The sequence below is a fragment of the Podarcis melisellensis genome (genome assembly GCF_964234715.1).
Source record: "Podarcis melisellensis genome assembly, chromosome: 1".
NCBI lineage: Eukaryota > Metazoa > Chordata > Lepidosauria > Squamata > Lacertidae > Podarcis > Podarcis melisellensis.
This window is the reverse complement of record NC_138528.1, coordinates 105,788,036-105,809,711: the sequence shown is the minus strand read 5'-3', so window position 1 is coordinate 105,809,711 and position 21,676 is coordinate 105,788,036. Positions and strand designations below refer to the sequence as shown.

Genomic DNA, 21,676 nt, shown 5'->3' with positions numbered 1-21,676 from the left:
CTGGAGCTCACCACGAACTTCTCCCTTGTTCTCTTAGATTGACAATGGTGTCCACTTGAGAAGTGCTGGACCTGGGAGTTTTTTTACCAGGGGAAGGATTCAGTCTTCAGATTCCCCTATCTGCATTATGAAATAACAAGACCTAGTGCAGCCAACACTGGGTACTCGGCAGATGTTGCTGGAGTTCAACTCTCATTAGCCCCAGCCAACATGGCCAATGGTCAAGGATGCTAGGCATTGTAGTCCATCTGGGAGGGTAACATACTGGCTACCTCTGTTCTTATGTAACTACTTGATTCCTCCCTGAAATATTTTGATGGAGCAATTCTACTCTCCACCAGAACTCAAGTGTCTTTTAAAAAGTGTAAAGGGGAAAGAGCTTAGAGGTCTAACCAGGCCAGATGCCTGCAAGGGGTTAGTATTTTGGGTTGAAGGAGGAGAATAACTCAATTTGGCTTACTTTTCAGTAAACATGCCAAGGACTGGGCTCCGCAATAACTATCCAATTTACACACAGAGATCTATTTCTTTCCACATTTTAAAATCAAAACAAAACTGTACGTATACAAAAATTGTATATAAAACCTTATCTGCATATGTCTAGATTCCATATCTGACCAAAAAACCCCTCAAGATAATCAGAATCAGAATATGTAAAGTGATGCTACTTTACGCATGCTCTTATTTATGCTTTATGATCTTATACATTTTGTAAGTCACTTGGATATCTTTTTCTGCGTGGCAATATAATGTAATCACCACCACCACCAAACTGTTTCTTTTAGGATCTCCTCTCTTGGAATTGCCTGCCTAATATTTGTCATTATTTCATGTCTTAAATGATGATGATGTGTGGCTAGCTGCTCACTTTATAAAGTCAGAAGGGACTCATTTATAAGATCTGCCTGAAAAATAAACTTTTAAGCAAGATGTTGCAATTGCAAGCCACACTTGAGAAACACAAATTGGGGAGCTAGGAGTTAAGTCACTAATTACAGTTTATTTATCTTCCTTATATTGAGTTTGGCAGTTCTGACTATCTTTTCACTGTACAGTGTTGGAGGTCAATTAGGATTCAGCTGATCCTGGAGTCAGTTGACAATGATATTTATAATTAGATGGAGGGAAAGTGAAGGAGCCGATGTTTTCTCTTTCTCTCCCTCATTAGGGCTGGTTGGCTCAGCCAGTTTTATTGCTAGCTTAAAGTCAAGGAAAAAGGTCATGTGATTGTTTCCTAAATGAACTGTTTTGCAAAGTGCTGTTGTCTTTTTTATGGATGTCTCCATCCTTCATAAAAAGTAACAGTTCTTATTTAAAAAGGGGGGGGGAGGAAAACCCCACCATTCCTCATAGTTGACAGTTGAGATGGGTCATCTACACAAGGCTTTTGGCCACCAAGACTTAGGTAGAGATACTTTTAGGGAGGAGCCACACTGTAAATTTAGAGTGCATACACCATACATTTAAAGCACATGATGTCTCCCAAAGAATTCTGGGAACTGTGCTTTGTTCAGGACACTGGAAATTGTAGCGCTGCAAGGGGAAAATACACTTCCCAGGATCCTTTAGGTGAAGCTATGTGCTCTAAATATGCATTGGATGTGCTTTAAATATAGGGTGTGGATCTGTCCCCTTTTAAAAGTACTCCTGTGTTTGTTTCTGAAACAATAAGGGCTGGGTTCCCCCGACCCCAGTTTGCCTAAATAAACCAGAACTTGCCTTGTGCATGAAAGCAGAATTTGCTTCTGGAAGATTCTCCTCAGAATTCTCCTATGCGAATTCAGATGAGAAATGTTCCCCAGATAATCTCTGCATATTCAACATGTTCCCCATTTTGTGTGCTCAGTATCCAAGTTTCAATAACCGATAGACACCTGCCTTTTGAAGACAGCCTGCTTCTTTTTTGTACTGCCTTGTTGCTCTTTCCACTGAATTGCCTAAAAAGGGAAATCTTTTAACATCCTAAAATCAAAAACCAATGGGGGGAGGCTTGGTGGGGGGAGAGAGCCTGTCACTGAAATGTTGAGAGAGCTTGCATGAAGAAAGATATCTGGTATTTGATCAGCAACATCTCATGTTACTTTTGTACAGGCTTGAAAGTTAAGGTTCAACTGCATTTGAAAACTAGCGTGCAGCAGGATTTTGTTTGGCGTCCAAGGCTGCAATCCTCTGTGGGGCTCTCCTTCCTGTTTCCTGAGCCCCAAGATCTTCTTGCAGTGTTGCTGCACCAGGGAGAGAAGAGATGCTGTGGCAAGGTGAGTCAAGGGGGGGGGGACCAATTTTAGGTAGGCTTGTGGGACCTTCACAGGATGATAGCAGTAATAATAATAATAATAATAATAATAATAATAATTTTTTATTTATACCCTGCCCTTCCCGGTTCAGAAAACCGAGCTCAGGGCGGCTAACAACAAATTTAAAATACTTAATTGTAGAAGCAGCATAAAATACAGTATAAAGGCATGAATAACAATTAAATTCAAAGTTCAGAAATCAGTTTGGGGAAAATCCATCTAATAAACATTAGATAGTCGCCAGGGCTAACTGGTTGAATTAGTCCTACTTGGGCCAGCAGAGAATTAGCTGTGGAGTCTCACTGTGGCCTGGGACACCTCAGAAGAACAGCCTCCCCCCACTCAGTAAAATAATTATTTTTAAATTAAAAAATGTCAAATTCTTGGGGTTGGGTGTGCAAAAACCTTTGGGCAGGGAGCAGATCTGGTCCAGGGGCTGTTTGTTAGCTGTCCCTCCTGTACATAGTTGCTTGGGAGTAGGGAAGGAGGAGAAAGTCAATTCAATTTGCATTTAAAGGCGAACCCACCTAATTTGCAATTCTGAAACAATACACACATGAAAGACAGCCTCCCTTCAAAATGTGCGTGTCTCTGAATTTTACTGCACAATTCTCCAGACAAGTACTGCAATCTGCATAAAAATGTGTATACAGGGGCAAAGTGTGCATAAGATGCATATTAGTGACATGTATCATCATCACCATCTTTTAAATTTATATCCTGCCCTTCCTTCTGAAGGGGCCCAGGGGCAGCAAAAACACAGAAGACAGAACAATTAAGACATCTAAAAACACTTCCAATACAGATGTAGACCGGGAAATATCTTTGCAAAAATGGGTGCATTTGGAAAAATTGCATGCAAAGGTGTGAATATTAGGAGAAATTAGCACTGAAATGCTGGTGAATTTTCACAAGGACTTAAAAATGGAAAAAAAAATCACAAACTGATGTTGAAATCTGGAGGGTGGAAGTTCATATTGGAAAAATGAGAAACAAAATGGATATGGCTAGATGCATCTTTCCCTACCTGGGATTCAATCCCATTGAATTCATTCGGGTTATCTTCTAAGGAGACATATAAAAGATTGCAGTGTAACAAGTTTTTGATGGAGAGCATGCAGAGGATGCCTTAAGGACAGCTTGACCTGGAGGAACACTATTAGTAGGCCCCCCATGCTACAGAATTCTGGCTGCCTGGCCTCAAGAAGTTGAGCATTGTGTGTCACGCATTGGTCCATGCCACGGAACACTCTTCCAGCAGAGATTTGGCAGGCACTCTCGTTTATTTAGTTGTTCTTGTTTTATTTTTATTATATATTTTGTGTTTTTATATTGTGATTTTATCTTGGGAACTGCCCTGAGACCTGCAGGTATAGGGTGGTATACAATATTATTATTATTATTATTATTATTATTATTATTATTATTGCTGCTATTATTTACTTTCAGACATCTCTTAAAGACTTTTTTGTGCAAACCTATGTAGTTGTTTAATTTTTGATTTGTTAGTCACCTGCCTATCTATATTTATTTATTTTATTTTTAAATAACATACTATAGTCTGTATACGGTGGTATAGAAACACTTTTATGAATTAAAAAGGTAAAAAGATAATAAGGGCATTTAGTATTTGTAAGCCACTTTGAGCTTCTTCATTCTTACGATCAATGGCATATCCATTTTGTAGAATGTTGGCCAATTATTATTATTTTTCCATTTTTGTCTGCAAATCTTAATGACCTTGGTTTGGTTAGTTCAGTTTGCAACCTTATGATTTTGTAAAGTTAAAATTTTGTAAAGTTAAAACACCCTGCCGAACCTTAAACCGTTGCTTAACTATCCATTAAAAGCCTTCACTCAATTCTCTCCAACCAGAAGCCTATGGAAAGCTGGCAGGTAGGACCTGAACACAAGAGGATTTACACATACACCAACATCCATAAAAGGAGTGGAATCAGAAAAATAAAACAACAATACTTTGAAAGAGCAGAAGTCACCAGCAGTGAACAGGGAAAAGGGGAGAAAAGCAAGGCATTCTTTTCTCTGACTCCCTCCCCTAGCACAGTGTGGGGACTCACATAAAGGAAACAACACGGTCCCTGTTTATGGGAACAGGTCTACTCCAGGTCAGTGCTGGAAAGTTAGCTGTAAGTTGGGATAATAATAATAATAATAATAATAATAATAATAATAATAATAATAATAATAATTTATACCCCGCCCATCTGTCTGGGTTTCCCCAGGCACTCTGGGTGGCTTCCAACAAAACACTAAAATACAATAAACTATTAAATAGAGACTGCAGTGGACTTGCCAATATTAAGGTGAATGGTGGTTTCCCTAGAAATTGTCTCTGGGTGCCCAGGGACTTTCAGTTCAGAACGGTGCTCTATAATAAATAATAAATTTTTATTTGTACCCCGCCCTTCCTGGTTTAAAAACCGGGTTCAGGGCAGCTAACAGCAAATATAAAACATTGATTAAAATGCAACTTAAAAACAGCATAAAACAGCATAAAATACAACATAAAATACAGCATCAATATCAATAAAATTCAAAAATTCAGGGGTCATTTTTTTTGGGGGGGGACACAAACAAACAAACAAAAAACCCAGTCAGTAGACATCAAATGATCACCAGGGCTAACTGGCCAAGTTGGTCCTACCAGGGCCAGCAAGGAGACCAGGGATGAATTTAAATGTGGGGTCCCAGAAAGGGTTTCTTCATAGAAGAGGAAAGGGGAAAGGGAATAGAGGATCAGGCTAATTCAAATTCAAGGCCAAGCGGAATAGCTCTGTCTTACAGGCTCCGCGGAAGGAGATAAAGTCCTGCCTTCTGAGACATGCTTAGCAGCACAATCTGCCCTTCCCGCTTTCACCTGCACTGCGGGACATTTTAAAAATATGTAGGTTTATAAATTATTGTGGCCCTGTCTTCTCTTCTGGTCTGTTCTCATGTATACTACTTTACAATAGACCCATTGTAAATACAACATGTGCACAGCTGCAACAGCACAGAGACAAGAGAGAACACATGTTTATAATAGTGCATATATAGTTCAGGGACTGCCAAACTTTTTGGGCCTGTGAACACATTGGCAATCTCGAGAATCTGTCATGGGTACCACACAACCCTAATCTGAGCAGGGAGAGGAGCCAGTGGGTACCAGGGAAGGTCTCTCTAGGTTCATATGCAGGTATCACATTGGCCATCGTAGTTTAACTATGAAATTGGTTGCCATTAAGATGTGGTGGTGGCCACAAACCTGCATAGCTTTCAACCTGCTGTTCATCCTAAGCTTTTGATTATCTCGCAAGGTCGTTTAGACAAAGGACCATAGCTTATGGAAGGGAGAGCATCTATCGTGCATACGAAAGATCCCAAGTTTAGTCTCTAGGTAGGGCCAGAAAAGATTTTTGCTGGTCAGGATAGATGATACTGAGATGGGAGGATGAATGGTCTCAATGCAAGGCAGCTTCCTAGGTCCCAGATACTGAAAAATCACATCTCCAAATGCATAACACTGGTTTAAAATACTGAGGGGTTTTTTTGTTTTTAAAAAACTCACGATTTTGGAGATGCTTTAATTTGCCGGCTTGTTGCTGGGCCTTTGGGACACAAACTGTAGCCATGATGCCAAGATTTTCTTTACAGCCAGGAGAACAAGATTTTTATTATTATTATTTTTTAAAAACTTCTTCTTTTTTGAAATGCCAAAGGCTCCTTCCTTCCCCCCTCTTTTTTTTTTTTTTACACCACTGAAAATGCGGACTCTATTGTAAAGATAAATTTCATACGATGTGTCAAAATACTGAAGCCAGAGCCAGTTGGCTGCTTTGGCTAGCATGACCAAATGCCAGCACAATGAAACCTCCTTGTCTAGGAAGACCTCATGCTGAATTAGAAGCTGTTGCTGCATTACAGAGCGAATTCGTCTTTCTTTTGTGTTGGCTTTGCCAATAGACAACACATTTTAGGAGACAATGGAAATTTTCCATCTTTCCTTCGTTCCCACTTTCTGATGAAGAAGCTTCTCACCTGAAGTGGATGGAATGGTCAAGAAAGGTGCCATTGTGGAGACATTTTATACATGACGCTGGTACGAAATGAAGGCCACGAAGAACAAAAGGAACGTAGAATGATCCCTCGGCCTGATGGTGTTTTATGTCACTCGAAGGTACTTGCTCAGCAGAAAGTGGTGATGGGGTTGTCATCCGCATATTGTGATGGATGATGCTCCAGCAAGAGTTTCTAAGAAAGCATTTCTGAAATGCTTTCAGAAATGCATTCATCCTTTCGGTGAGCGTGGGAGCTGCAGGCCAGCATTTCTCAACCTGCCACCTTCCAGATGTTTGGGACTACAGTTCCCATCTTTGCTGGCCGTCGGCCAGGCTGGTCAGCAAATTAGATGTAGTCTAAAATGTATGGGGGGCAACCAGTTTCAGGAAGGCTGCTGTAGGCAACCACTGGGCAACTCCATCAGTGACAGCAACAGAACAAATGAGGCTGCAGGACCCGCCGTAACATTACAGCTGCAATCTCAAGCGTGCTTAGCAGAAAATTAATAGGATTGAATTCAGTGGGACTTCCCCCTGTTTAAACATGCTAATGGCTGGGACAGGGGACTTTCAGCCCTCTGGTTGTTGTGGAACTGCAATGCCCATGATCCCTAACATGGCTGATGGGAGTCTATGCAGGATGGGAGGGCCACACAGGCTGTTTCCTAGGGTATTTCCATTATAACACTGTCATCTGGATCCAGTGATCCTTTTTATGTATGGAAACAGCATTGCACATCCAAAGCTATCCATCAGTGATGGGAGCCAATCTGCTCATGCATTTCTTCACATTGGATACTACTTCTTGATAAGACTGTACTATGGTATTTGTCCAAATGAAGCTGTCCAGAAACCAGCCTTGGGTCAAGGTGTCATCTAAAGATAAGTTGTATGGATGAGACTTTTGGATGAAAAGTCTTAGTATGTACTCAAGGGAATTGCATCAGGCTTGGTGACTAACTGCTACATAGCACAGTTGCTCAGGTAAACTCAGTGAGGAACACAGGAACCTACTTATTTGTTTCATAGCATATACAAGCCACCTTGAGCATTTAAAATGGAAAAATCATGTATTATTTAAATAAAACAATAAATGAACTATAACAGCCTTGGCTATCTCTTGATCTTCTGTATGCATTTTTCATTGATTTCTTTCCGTTTTCCACCCTCAGAATGATCACAGAAATAAAATATCATATTTAACAATTCCCAAAATGACAGCAAGTATGCATCCATTTAAATAGATCTGAATCTTTTCCAGATTTGTCTTCCAAGCATCACTTAAGAAACTGTTTGTTCAGTTTCGTATGAGGAGCTGCCAAAATATGTAGTGCCAGATCTGGTCTCTCATTGCAAAATAAAAGTGTGGTCACTTAACAGTATATGCAAAGAAAATTTCTGTTTTGCAAAAAGTTTAAAATGTTGTTTTAGGGGTGGTTTTCTCCCCCCCTTTTTTTCTTTCAAAAGTAAATTGCTGTGTTGAGCTGCTAAGAACCAACTGGGTTTTGTTCAGCTTTTCACGGCTTACTGCAAATGTATTTAACTATGGTCCGGGGATTTACAGTCTCTAAGCTGATGTGCTGAGCTGTAGCTTACGCTCATAATGATTTTTCTGGCATAATAGGCTGTCAAAACAAATCTGCTTCTATATTTGTGTGTGTATGTGTGTGCTTGCATTTTCGTCCATCCCTTTCGTCCAGATTTTTGTCCATCCCTTATTAAACAAGGATTTTATTTTTACCTATAAGGGTGTGTCAATTTTAATGTGGACAATAGTCACCGACGTCAAAGGAAAAGATTGGGAATCAAGATTCAGAAGTAATGATTATATGTGATTATTAGCAGTTTTGCACATTGTGCTCTGCACATAATGTGTGGTGTAAGGCACAAAGAAATATTTCCTGCTCGAAATGTTAGGCACAATATTATCATGTTAAGAAGGGAGAAGAGCTTTCTGACTTCCCTACAGAAGCACACACCATATTATGCTGAATTAAAAGAGGAATAAGGTACAAACAATATAAATTTGTTAGCTTCTTGGCACTCTATGAAAAGATCTCTCAAATAAAGAACTTTAAAAAGCAGCCCAATCCAATGCCGGTTTAAGTGTGCCTAACCCTTTGAAATCAATTGATTTTGCACGCCTAATTCTGCGTAGGAATGAATTGAAGAGACTCTAATCCCAGATCAAGGAGAGTATGTTACTGAGGAGTCTAGAGGGACTTGGCTATTATTTTATTTTATTTTAATTAATATTCTTCATGTATGCTTTGCTTTTTTGATTCAAAGGTCTGCCACGTTTAATTACTTAAATTTCTTGCGTTCTGAAGGGCAAAGCAATCACACTGGACAGCAGTATAATACCAAACGCTGAATCCTATTCTCTCTCTCTCTCCGTTGAAAATGTTTTAGAACTAGCTCTGCAGGAATGTTCAGCTCTCATAGGTCAGATATAATGAAGAGACAATGTAATCACAGGTAGGTACAAAAGGTACACACAGCAAAAGAGTTGGGTGGGGAGGAGTAGTTGATATTTTAGCAAATTATTTTATATATTTTAGCAAACTATTTTAGCAAATAGTTGATCATTTAGCAAAGAAAGGATTCACCTTGTGTGTGCTGTTGCTCTGTGACTTGTACTGGGTTCTGTCTGGAATCTTCTGATGTTCTAGGAGGTATCTGACTTGATTCAAAATGCTACTGAGTATAGAAGCTGTATTTATGAAGGGGCAACGTCCGGTTGTGTTTTATACCGGTTTATCAACTGGGTTCAGCTGTCATATGAATCGAATGAAGCTCACATAGAGAGACTTTGGACACACAGTATGATGACAGAGTGATCCAAAAGCACAACCACCTCCCATTTTGCTCTTCCTCTGACATATCCCCATAGGCATTATTTTCACTGCCTCCACACCTAATATCCCATACTTAACTTTCAACCTTTGCCAAACAGATGCACTCTGTATAGCAGGAGGGCTACTCCCAAGGAAAATATAACGCCGCCATCATAACTGAGCTCTAGTCTTAATTTTGCATATGATCGGTTTCTCAATATTGTTATTTCCACGAAGGGTGTAATTTCCAGATAATAAAACACGGCTCTCATTTCCACCCAATTGCTGCATGATTATTTTAATGCTAAAAATACACTTAGTGGGTACAGAGTGATAGGGACCATTACCCTCCACCCCCACAAACGTTGTGCTTATCACCCCATCTGCCACCCCAAATGCTAAGCCTTAGCAACATCACTGCTTTCCAGCGTGGTTTATTATTCAGGGTTTTTTTTTTTTTTGAGGAAAGAGAGTTAGAGGAAATACAGACATTTCGGGATTAAAGGAAGAGAGTGGAAAATGTAGACTGAGAATAAATGGCGCTGCTGTTCTGCCGAGGGCTTTGTGGTGGCTACAGCAAGTTCTCACTGTGCGTTTGTGTGGGTCTCATGTGTCACATATATATAAGGTATAAAAAGGTAAAGGGACCCCTGACCATTAGGTCCAGTCGTGGCCAACTCTGGGGTTGCGGCGCTCATCTCGCTTTACTGGCTGAGGGAACGGGTGTACAGCTTCCGGGTCATGTGGCCAGCATGAATAAGCCGCTTTTGGCGAACCAGAGCAGCGCACAGAAACACCGTTTACCTTCCTGCAGGAGTGGTACCTATTTATCTACTTGCACTTTGACGTGCTTTATAACTGCTAGGTGGGCAGGAGCAGGGACCGAACAACGGGAGCTCACCCCATGATGGGGATTCGAACTACCGACCATCTGATCGGCAAGTCCTAGGCTCTGTGGTTTAACCCACAGTGCCACCTCAGTATCTAATGTGTTCTAAGTATAGTGAGTGATAGCCCAACATTAGCCATGCTTCGATCCATTGAAATCCGTGGATTTCAGTTACTTCTCCATTCGTTTCAAGGGGTTGACTCTGAATTCACAGCCACACCAAACTATTTAAGCACACAACTTTCCTCAAAGAAACTTGGGAACTGTAGCTTACTCCTCACAGAGATCCGATTCAAAGCACACTTTAACAAACTGCAGTTCTCAGGATACTTTGGCTAAGCTGTGTGCTTTAAATGCATAGTGTGGCTGGGACCTAGGTATGATTATAATCAGAGAGCACCCAGAGAAGGAAGATGTGAACGTCAGTTCAAAGACACTTAAGATAGCTTTGTAGGCTAGGGACATATGGCATAATAAAACATGCTATGAGGGGGGTGGGAACCCTATATATTTCAAAAATAAGAAATGGAAAATGTAGGCTTGTCCTGCATTAAACTGTCATGGAATTTGAGCACTAGGATCTGATCCCAGTTTTGGAATTCCTCCTTGCTGCAGAAGAAGCAAGGCTGCTGGGGGAAAAAAGCAGCTGCCGATAAATGCTAATGGAAGGATTAGTGGACTTTAAGTTTGCTTTGAAACAGTTACTGGTGATGTCTGCATGTGAGTATCTTGTCAAAATATTTTCATTTCTGTTACTACTGTGAGATCCTCCAGGACTGGCTCCCAGAATTTTACTCACTGTATTACAGACTCTATATGTTAAACAAATTTAGATATATATTTTTCAAAGACTTCATTATGATACAAACATACATTCTTCTTAAAAGGACTTGTTTAGGAAGTGATGCACACAAACCGGTTTGCTTTGTAATTACATGAAAGGTAGGACAAATCGTTTTTGCATGTGTCTTATTTGGGTATTCTTTGTAGTGCAATGAATAGAATATTGTGCAGTGTGAAGGAGATCAAGATCAAATGCCTGTTCAGCCATGAAACTCCCTGGGTAGTATTTGAAAAGGTACTATCCACCTCACCTACTTCATAGGTAAATTGTAATTGACTGGATAGAAACTATAAAATATAATGCACATTTAAGATTTTGTAATTTCCTCCGCTTAAGAATATTTTCCCATGTCCACTCCCTGAAGCATCCCTAAGATATTTTGCTGTTTTTGTGCAGTTTTCAGCATGATCATTGTTGGCTTTAGTATTTTTATATTTTGATTAAAAGGAAATAAACATTAGGTAAAATAAAAGGAGAATTCCCTGCATGCCTAGATCCAAATTTAGAGCAAATGCCCTCAGGTGGGAGAGCCACACCAAAGATTTAAAATCACAAAACATGCAGCAAAGTAGAGGGTGGAAATACAGACTGTTAGGCTTTTAAAATATCTGCTTCTAGGTTGCTTCCAAAGTTCCCCACTCCCCTCAGCATAGAAAGAGACCACATGTTTGGTAAGCTAAAAATAGTTTACTTACAACCTTTTCAAAGGTCAGATTCATATGTTTTTCCATACAGTGGCAAAAAAAGACAGGCAGTTTAACTGAGTTTCAAAGTGGTAATAGTTTCTAAATTATTTGTATAGAAACACAAAGATGGCTTGCTTAAGCCACGCATTCTAAGCTGAAAGCATCCAGTTTACACCTCATTACTGGTAGAATTCACTAGGTAGAAAAAGAGAACGGAGAGTTTGGTAACCCTTCCTCCCAAGGTATGGGTGTGTGACCTAGCTAAGTCTGGCAGGACAGCTTACTCTATTGTTTTAACTCATCGTGCATTAATTAGAGTTAAGCACGTTGGTAATATGAGGCTAGATATATCCCACAATCACAAGATAACTTCCCCTGCATTCAGGTTACCGATCAGAGTATGATGCTTGATTCACTGCTGACATGCAGGAACCACACAAAGAATTATATTGAGTTGTTACTTTGCCATATTAACTATCTCAGAATTAAGCACTGTCAAGCTCCAAAATAGTTTTGCAAAACAGGGTTTGAGAAGACGAATAAACAAATATGAATCCAGTTTAAATAACTCTTTCTTTAGAGTACTGAGGCAGGTTGCACACTGAAAAGGGACAGAAGATAAATTTGCTCAGTTAGCACTGTAAGGTGAACCTATATACCGGTAATCTGCATTTCCCAAACCAAGATGTGAAGCAAAATGCAGCTGTCCTTCAAAAACGGCACTTTTTGATGCAGTCATCAATGCACATATTGGGGGAAGTCGGTGCAATATATTGTATGTTAGTGAACATAATGTACAGAAATTCATTATATTAGGGGAAATTGCTTGCAAGTAGACATGCAAAGAAACATATATTGGAAGTTAGCACAAAAATATGCACATATTTTCATGCAGGCTTTTAAACAAAATTGTAAATTGTTGTTGAAGTGGGGTAAAATGAACTTAAGGTTTGAAAAATGAGAAAGGAAAACAGAAAACTGATCTCAGATCAGGAGTAGAATGCAGCCTATTGTTTTCACCAGGATTGAGTGTGGAACAAAACAGTATAACCCATTGCTCTCTAGCCACTGTGATAAACAGTAACTAGCCTTTTCTAGGTTGGAGCCATAGCTGAGTGGTAGAACACAGGCATGGAATGCTGAAAGCCCCAGGTTCAAACCTTAGCATCTCCAGCACAAAGGATCAAGTAGCAGGTGGTGGGGAAGATCTCTTCCAGAGTCCCTGGAGAGCCACTGCCAGTCAAATAAGACAATCCTGAACCCAAGGGACCAATAATCTGGTATAAGGCAGCTCCCATGCTCTACAATAAGAACAGATTGCATTCCTAGCCCCTTCTCTCAAAAACTGGTACTTGGATGGATCAGTGGCGTAGCGTGGGTTGTCAGCACCCGGGGCAAGGCAAGTAATTTGCACCCCTAACCCGTGGATTTGCGCCCCCTAACCCTAACACCCAGATGTTGCGCCCGGTGCGGCCGGGCCCCCCTGTACCCCCCACGCTACGCCACTGGGATGGATTTGGAATGGTGGTGCACCTTTAAGAACTCTGCTACTGAAATTCTATATCCTGATGTAATCTGGTGAACTGGGTTTGATTCCCTGCTCCTCCACATGCAGCTGCTGGGTGACCTTGGGCTAGTCACACTTCTCTGAAGTCTCTCAGCCTCACTAACCTCACAGAGTGTTTGTTGTAGGGGAGGAGGGGAAAGGAGATAGTCAGCCGCTGTGGGTAGTGATAAAGCGGGATATCAAATCCAAACTCTTCTTCTTCTTCTGATACTACTTAGTCTATTTTGCTCATACTTTGTTGTGCAGAAAACCTACTACTGGTGGCTGCTGTCCAATGCCATTTCCCCAATTTCTGCTTTGCCCACCAACAATACTTGTTGTCAGATGTGCGGCACTGTTTTAGACCAATGAGAAACTGAGGCAATGCAATGGTACCTGACCTTCAATCCTCACCAAAGGTGGGAACACTGATGTCTGGTTTTTCACTTGGCGTTTTGATAAACCATCACATTCCCAATACAAAAGGCAGTGTGTAATTAAGACTCCAGTCCTTTACACACTGACCTGGGAGTAAGTCCCACTGACTACAATGGGTCTTACTTCAGAGTAAGGATAGAAGGAATTGTCTATTTCAGTTCTCCCAGTTTCTCCCTTTTGGCACCATAAATCCAGTTCTCCACATTTTGCAGCAATTTACATTAAAAAAAAATACACCTGAAAATTCACCAGCATTTTATTGTGTGAATTTCTTCTAATAAACACATTTTATATGGGGTTTTAACTAATGTGCGGATATTTTTCAATCAATTTCCCCATATAGAATGCATTTTGTGTGCTGTTTTCAGCAATGTCTTTATTTTTACGTACACATCCCTATAATATATGCATGTTTTTAAACAGTATTTGATTGGAAAACCACATTGCAAAATTCAGAGATGTGTGAATTTCAAAGGATAGCTTTCAAAGGAAAGCATGAATTGGACAGTTTCAGCTTTAAACGCATACTGACTCAAATTTCTCTTCCGTCCCTTCTTCTGAGTTGACATGCATAGGTTTGTGTTGTTGGTGTTATTTGAATAACTCATCTTGTCTTTCATGAACTCTGATGCCCATTTGTGTCTCTTTCCAGACGGTGCACAGGGCAGTTCATCCCACTCTTGCTACATGACAGAGAATAAATCTCACACTCCCATTTCAGATATGCTGAGATAAGTAGAACGCAGAACCTGAAATGCTTAGCTCCCCCTTCCCCCCAAAAGATAAACAAACCAATAAGAGCTCAGTCGGAGAACATGCTTGGCCAATGAGGAACAGCTTGGAGGGAACATGGGGAACGACTTGGGATCATGACATTAGCCGAAGCTGCCTGATGCCAGTCTCCATGGGAAGGCAAGGACCCTTCAGATTGGTCTAGATTTGGGGTGTTACTGCCTCAACACCTATACCGTAACAGTTAACATTAAGAATTATGTAGACAAAGTATATGCATGTTGTGAAAAAAAACAGCATCTTGACAATTAAAGAAATCAGGGGAACAGTGAAGGATGCCATGAAGGAAGTGCATATTTTGGCCCAACTTAAAGTAGGAGGAGAAGAAGAGGGTGGGGAAAAGAAAAACAGGCCCTTCTCAGCAGTGAAGCAGAGAAAAGTATTATCACATTGTCAAAGAATCTTTTGATCTTGGAAGGATGCAGCCTCCAGAACGTAACCATATTTGACTGAACCCCCAAAGAAATCTTTTGTTTTAATTGCTAATTTGCGAGATGGGAGAGTTGCATCTGCTGAAAACAGAGAGGGACCACACACGGGCCCATTTGTTACCTGGAAGACTTCATAGTGGCATTCCCAACTCAGTGGGAAGGCACTGGGACTCACACACCGTCTGCTGTCTAATTGTCTTTTGGCTCAATTTGGTGCATGCAAATAGGACTGGGCTGCAAAAGATGGTTCAGGAAACCCTAACAGGATATCAAATACCAGGCAGTGCAGAGCAGATGGTAAAATAATTTTCTAAAGCAATATTCAGGAAGTTTACAGTAGACTAAGGAATGGGAAAATAGCAGGTGGGTAAAAACAGAACTGTAACAGGTTATGAATTGTCAATTATAGAGAGAGCAGGAGACAGAGCGGGAGACAGAGAGGAGTTGGGGGGGATTGACTTTGATGACGAATGGGTAGGAAAAATCAACAGGAAGAAGGATGACAAGAGACACATAGCCACAGTCCAAGGTGACAACATTTATCAGGACAGATAGTAGTGCAGGATAGTTTTCAGTTGGAGTTGGGTTTGGTTGATAAATGCATGCTCATCACTTGATGACTGTCACATCAAGTAACGACTTATATGCGCAAACATCTCCTTTCAGAAATAGCACCACAGAGGGCACTTTAGTAACTCCTCACATCTCCTCGAACACAATTCTTTCCAATGGAACTGGAACTTACTAATCATCTTCTTGGATAAATGCCTCTTCAATTGCTCTTTAGCGCTCTCTGTTGTTTGCTCATTACATCCACACAAGCTCTGCTGTTAGTTTTAGATTTTAGATAATCAGCTGTATAATCAAGGGTAGAGAAAACCTGCCTTTGACACCTAAGATATATGTTTGCAGGCCCCATCCTATTCCCATGACTGTTATTTGTTTTATTAAAAGCAGTTTAACATAGACTTTAAAATGCTTGTAACCTGCTCTCAGACCTTATGGAGAAGGACAGGAAAGAAAACAAATTCATCATCATGTGGCACAGGCCTTACATTGTCACCAACCTCATATAATTCAGCGTAAGGGCTGTTTCAAGTTGTTTGCCTTCCTCATAGAAATTGTCACAACTTTGATGGAAAAAAAGCATTGGGTTGAATCCATAGTCTAAAGCTGGGGGTGGGTGGATAAAACTCAGGGTACCCTGGTAAAGGGGCCCAAGATAGAGTTCTGTCTGAAAGCCTAGAGGGGCATGATGGGTCATAGAACACCCCTGAAAAATGTCCTGGTGGGATTTCCCCATTAGTTCTGTGTCAATGGGGGCGAGTGTGCCCTTCCGCCAGAATTGACCCTGATGGAAATATTAGCTAGCAATTGGGTTGACTGATTCAGGATACATACCGAATGCCTATGCCAAATCTGGCTTACATCTGTAATCAATAAAATTGTGACCATTTCATTCCCATGCTGGGTGTCAGGACACGTTTAATGTGTTGTGTTATGTGGTTGTTGTTGTTGTTGTTGTTGTTGTGTTTCTGTATATTATATTGGAAGATGTCCAGATTGGCAGCCCAGTCAGATAGACAGGGTACAAAAATTATTACTCCTCCTCCTCCTCTACTTCTTCTCTCTCCCCTTCGTCGGTAACCACTGGTTAGCTGTGCTGTGGACTACAATGGCTGTAGTGTTTGTGGTGAAACAAGAACATTCTTAAAGTGAGTTTAAGAGGAATATTGGCAAACTGGAAAGTTATCCAGAGGAAGGTAACTGGGGTGGTGAGGGTGGAAACCAAGTCCTAGAAGGAACAGTTGAAAGGTATGGGTGTATATTTAACTTGGAAAAGAGAAGGTTAACAGGAGACATGGCAGCTGCCTTCAAATATCTGAAGAGCTGTAATGCAGAAGATAGAGAAGACTTGTTCTCTTTTGCTTTGGAGGCAGTGCCAGATTTACGCACAAGGTAAGTTTAGGGCCTCAGATTTTGAGGAGTCTCCACATAAAAGAGCTTATTAAGTTACCCAATTGGCAAATAAAGGAAATGGGGTGAAGCTTATTCGAAAACAGACATTATTATGATATGGCAAAAATGCACTTAATGGTTGCACAATTATTTATTGCATTGTGTTTATAAATCTGTGCAGGAAAATTGATAGCATAACTTTCATATATGCTAAGTAAGAAGTCAGTATATTTTCATTTAAATGTTTCATGTGCAAATAAGCTTATTGCAAGGTATACATTTTAATAGTTTCCTGTTGCCTGTGTACCAGTACACATGTAAATATAACACTTCAGTTTTTTCTATTTTCATTGCCTGTTCTGTTGGAACAATACACTTTTGGCAAGGGAGGGCGAGGTGGGGGTGCAGTGCTATGGGACCTCATAAGCTTTGACATAGTTTAGGGCCTCAGCATGTCTTAATCTGATCCTGTTCAGAGGGCAGGACTAGAACTAATGAGTGGAAATTACAAGGAAGCAGATTTTGGATAACATTACAGGACACTTCCTAACCGTAGGAGTGTCGTTGACAGTGGAACAGGCTGTCGTGGGAGGCAGTGAGTGTGTTGTCTTCTGCTGCTTATTTAGAAACTCGTGAAAAGCTGAGTTAAGGGTATTTCTGAAGAGGCTTGGGAGTACTGCACGGAGTAATAATTCACTTCTTTAGCCAGGCCACTACTCTCTTGGAGCCGAACTCCTCCTGCATCATTGCCATTTCTCTGAAAGGTCACACGTGCCAGATATTTAATAGGTGATGCATACATTACAGTGAGCTGCTGATACTTAAGCAAAGCTGCACATCATCTGTCATGAATACTGTAGTTGCACGCTGCATTGTGGATCATCACTCAGCAGGGAGGGCGGGTTGACTCCATGACACTCAAGGTCCTTGCCAGTTCTAAAACCTTATATTGTAAATGCCGTTCAAAGCATAGTATGGAGTTTGTGAGAGTAACTACACACATATGCTGAAATTGGGCTAGCTGGCCCTAGTTGGAAGACGTTGCTGGGACTGGCGTCTGGCCCCTGCTTCCCTCTCTAGCCCTCTGCCTCTGGACTCCTCCCAAGCAGATGTAAACTATGGTGAGGAGGAGGGACCCCATTCACTGCTCAGCAATGTGCAAGGCTCCTCATCATTTGGGTGTCGGTGGAAGAGGAGAGCTCACTGTAGAAGGGCTGGCAGCTGCTGTGAAAGTGAGGCATTGTCTGGCTCTTCTCTGTCAGAGTCTGCGCCCAAACTGAGACCCTTGGCCCTTAGTTGAGTGCTTGAACAGCTTCCTTCTTCTACCTCCCCGTGTTCACTCAAGCCTCCTGCTTCTTCCACCTCCTAGCTGGTCCCCTCCTCAGATCTGTCCTCAGTGTTCCACAACCACTGTCCTGGGTCTAAGCCTTCTTCCTCTGTGTCATCCCTGGGGAGTTCTTGGACGGGCGTCTCCTGACACTCTTCGTCATCCAGCCAGTCCCCGATACCCTGGGAAACAGCTTATCCTATTTATCTCATGGATCATGCCCAATGCATCCCACATCTGTAATGACAAGTTAGATCAAATATCAAATAAATGAAACATAAATGCATGAGAAGTCGCTACGAGGAAAGAACACATGCACCACACAGAGCTACAGTTCCTTGTGTTGTGGAACTGATTGTTAAATCGCTCTGTAAACTGTAACTCTGAGGGGAATGTAGGGGTCTCCAAACAGTTTTCAGCACACTTAGCAAACTACAGCTCCCAGAATTCCTTAGGGGAAACCACGATTGTTTAAAGTGCTTTGAATGTATGGTGTGAATGTGGTCATTGTCTCCAACAGCCGGTTCTGGCAACTTGACATATTACTTTCAGAAACCCTGTGACCCACTTTGAAGAATATTTCAGTGGGGCTTCCAAGATATGTAAGGAATTATATAAGTATGAGATACACTCAGTGTGAGAGCCAAATCTTTGGGTGGTTCGCTCACTACAAGCTCCAGAATCCTTGGAATAATATCTGAATGCTACTGATTCACACAGTATGTAGCGTAATGTAATCAATACAAGATGCTGCATATAAATAAACTGTTTAGATTCTCGCACGTTTTAAGATTAGAGAGGGCATCTTTCCCAGCAGTATTCCCCCTCCCTCAGAGTTCACACCTTTTAAGGGGAAATGGTTGCAAAGTATTAATTTAAGCCAATAGTGAAAGCTTATGTTATTCGTTTTTTCAGTGATATACATAGTGCTCTTTTTGTATACTATTAACTATGGGCATATGTTTTTCATTTGACTATGCTACTTACACACTAGATTCTTTTCTCTTTACTGACAAAAAATGTAAGATATAACAGCTGCCGCAAAAATATTTTTAGATCACTGAAACTATTAACAAGAGCTGCATGAATCTGGTGGACAATGACAAATCTGATCAGTTTTCCACAGCCACAGTTTGGGAGATAGAGGGAAATCCCAAGAATGTATTGTTGTATCTTTGCAGCCAGTTACTAGTTTTTTCAGCTTCAGTGTCAAAACTCTTGGAATCTGTTTCTTGAAGGTATTGACTTTTGACAACCCTGCGTTAATAAATTCAGATGCATTTGCGCCGAGAGAGGTCAGATTCCCATTGATGCCCTAGACTCTCATATGAACCTGGAAGAAGACACTATGATCATCGATAAAAGAAAGAGTCACTCTGAAGAAATGGCCAACTTCAGAAAGACGTTTGTGAAAGTGAAGAACTCATTTCTGCAACAATGGACATGCTTCGGATTATTTTTCATGGGTGATGTGACAACTGCAGAGTAAGTGGCTTAAGGGTGTCAAACTGTTTGCTGGATTTGATTTATTATTCCTGTCCATATTCTGTTCTTCCTTGGAGAAACACAGGGAAGTGTGCAGAGGACGTCCACATTTTATCCACACAACAACTTTATGGGATATGTTAGGCTAAGACAGGGATATGGAGCCTGTGGCCCTCCAGATATTGTTGGGCTCCAATTCTCATGAGGCCCAGCCCCTCTGGGCATCGTTTTTATGCATTCATGATGATGTGTGCTTATGGTGCTATCATGGCCATCTTGCATTTGATTCTGTTTGTTGCAGCAAAAAGATTTAAAGCAGTCACACTGCCTCATTTTCAGTCAGTGCATATCCCACACCTTCCTGCTGAAATCTGGTAACTCTCTGCACCACAAATGTTCTTGTTTATTTTTGCTCCACTTTTGTTCTGCTGTAGCCCCTCCCAATGGCAATTATGTGGCAACATTGGGGTAGCATTGCGGAACAAGCTAAAGCAGACTCAGTCCACCCGTAATGCATTCTAATTGTGTCAATAACACGTTGTAGAATACACCCACAATAAACACCCATATCACTGGTCAGGGGTGATGAAGTTGTAATCCAGCAACATCTAGAAGGCCAGATGTGCCCCATCCCTGGGTGAAGAGATAGACATGGTCTCAAGGTCTCCTAGTATTTTGTGATTGAGTGGGGATTTGAATAAAATACTCTGTTTTGAGTCACATCTACATGCGCAGCTACCACTCTGCCTCTCATTTGTGGACTTCGGTTAGGCCTTGACAATACAGGTTTCTGAAAGAGGGGAGAAAGCCATTTTATATCAAAAGTATTATGTCATCGTTAATTGTTTGCTTGTACTTATCCTCATCTATCCTTCTGTTTTTGTCGGGAATTCTTCCCTTTTCCAAGTCCTGTATGAGAGTTCCTGGAGAGGGAAGAAATCAGATTGTGAAGTACAGTGGTGCCTCGCAAGACAAAATTAATTCGTTCCGCAAGTCTTTTCGTCTTGCGAGTTTTTCGTCTTGCGAAGCACGGTTTCCCATAGGAATGCATTGAAAATCAATCAATGCGTTCCTATGGAAACCGCCTTCAGACCAGGTCCGGGGACAGTCTGTCCCCCGACCTCTTCTGAAGGCCGGCGGGGGGCAAAAGTCTTTGCTCCCCCCCCCGCCTGCCTTCCTGGGACAGCGGAGACTTCTCCGCTGTCCCAGGGCGATTTAAAAATGCTGGCGGGCGGCAGCGAAGCCTTCGCTGCCTCCCGCCAGCATTTTAAAAACCCCGGGACAGCGGAGGACTTCTCCTCTGTCCCGGGGCGGTGGGGGGAGCAAAGACTTTTGCCCCCCGCCCGCCTTCAGAAGAGGTCCAGGACCTCTTCTGAAGGCGGGTGGGGGCAAAAGTCTTTGCTCCCCCCCGCCTGCCTTCAAAAGCCATCCGGGATAGCGGGAAGCGCTTCCCTGCTATCCCGGACTGCTTTTAAAATGCTGGCAGTGGGGAGCAAAGCCTTTCGGCCCCCGCCGGCCTTTCTGGACCTCTTCTGAAGGCCGGAGGGGGGGAGGCTTTGCTCCCCACCGCCAGCATTTAAAAGAGGTCCCCGGAGATTTCCCTATGGGCTTTCTTCTTGCGAAGCAAGCCCATAGGGAAATTCGTTTTGCGAAGCGCCTCCAAAACGGAAAACCCTTTCGTCTAGCGGGTTTTTCGTCTTGCGAGGCGTTCGTCTTGCGGGGCACCACTGTAACCTTCATAATCCTTTGCAGAACGAGCTCCTCCCCTTGCCCCTCCTCTCTCCCATGTTGTGATGAACTAATCTAATAATGTTCCATGTGTGGCAGAGTGTTCCATGGCTTACCTTCAGCTTTAAAAAACAAACACCACCACCACAGCAACCTGTTTTTAGCCTTCTCCTTTCTTCTCTCCCACTCCACCTCCATCTCATGTGGGCCCATAATTTTTGCATTTTAATTTCCCCATGAAATAGGTTCCCCATTCATGGCATATTGAAATTTATGCACCTCCCGCGGGGAAGAGTTCTACAGAGGTAAATTTGCAATAGAGTTCAGACTGTAGACCCTTGTTTCCTGTCTAAGGCGGCTCG

The 21,676-nt window shown here is 41.7% G+C and overlaps 1 long non-coding RNA gene across 1 annotated transcript; it reads left to right on the top strand.

Annotated features, from left to right (window-relative positions):
- The first annotated feature begins 2,087 nt into the window (after positions 1-2,087).
- LOC309380446 lies at positions 2,088-11,023 on the top strand. Its single transcript, XR_014172938.1, has 3 exons — positions 2,088-2,255; positions 8,765-8,830; positions 10,966-11,023. It is a non-coding gene; the product is annotated as an uncharacterized lncRNA (long non-coding RNA).
- The last annotated feature ends 10,653 nt before the right edge of the window (positions 11,024-21,676 follow it).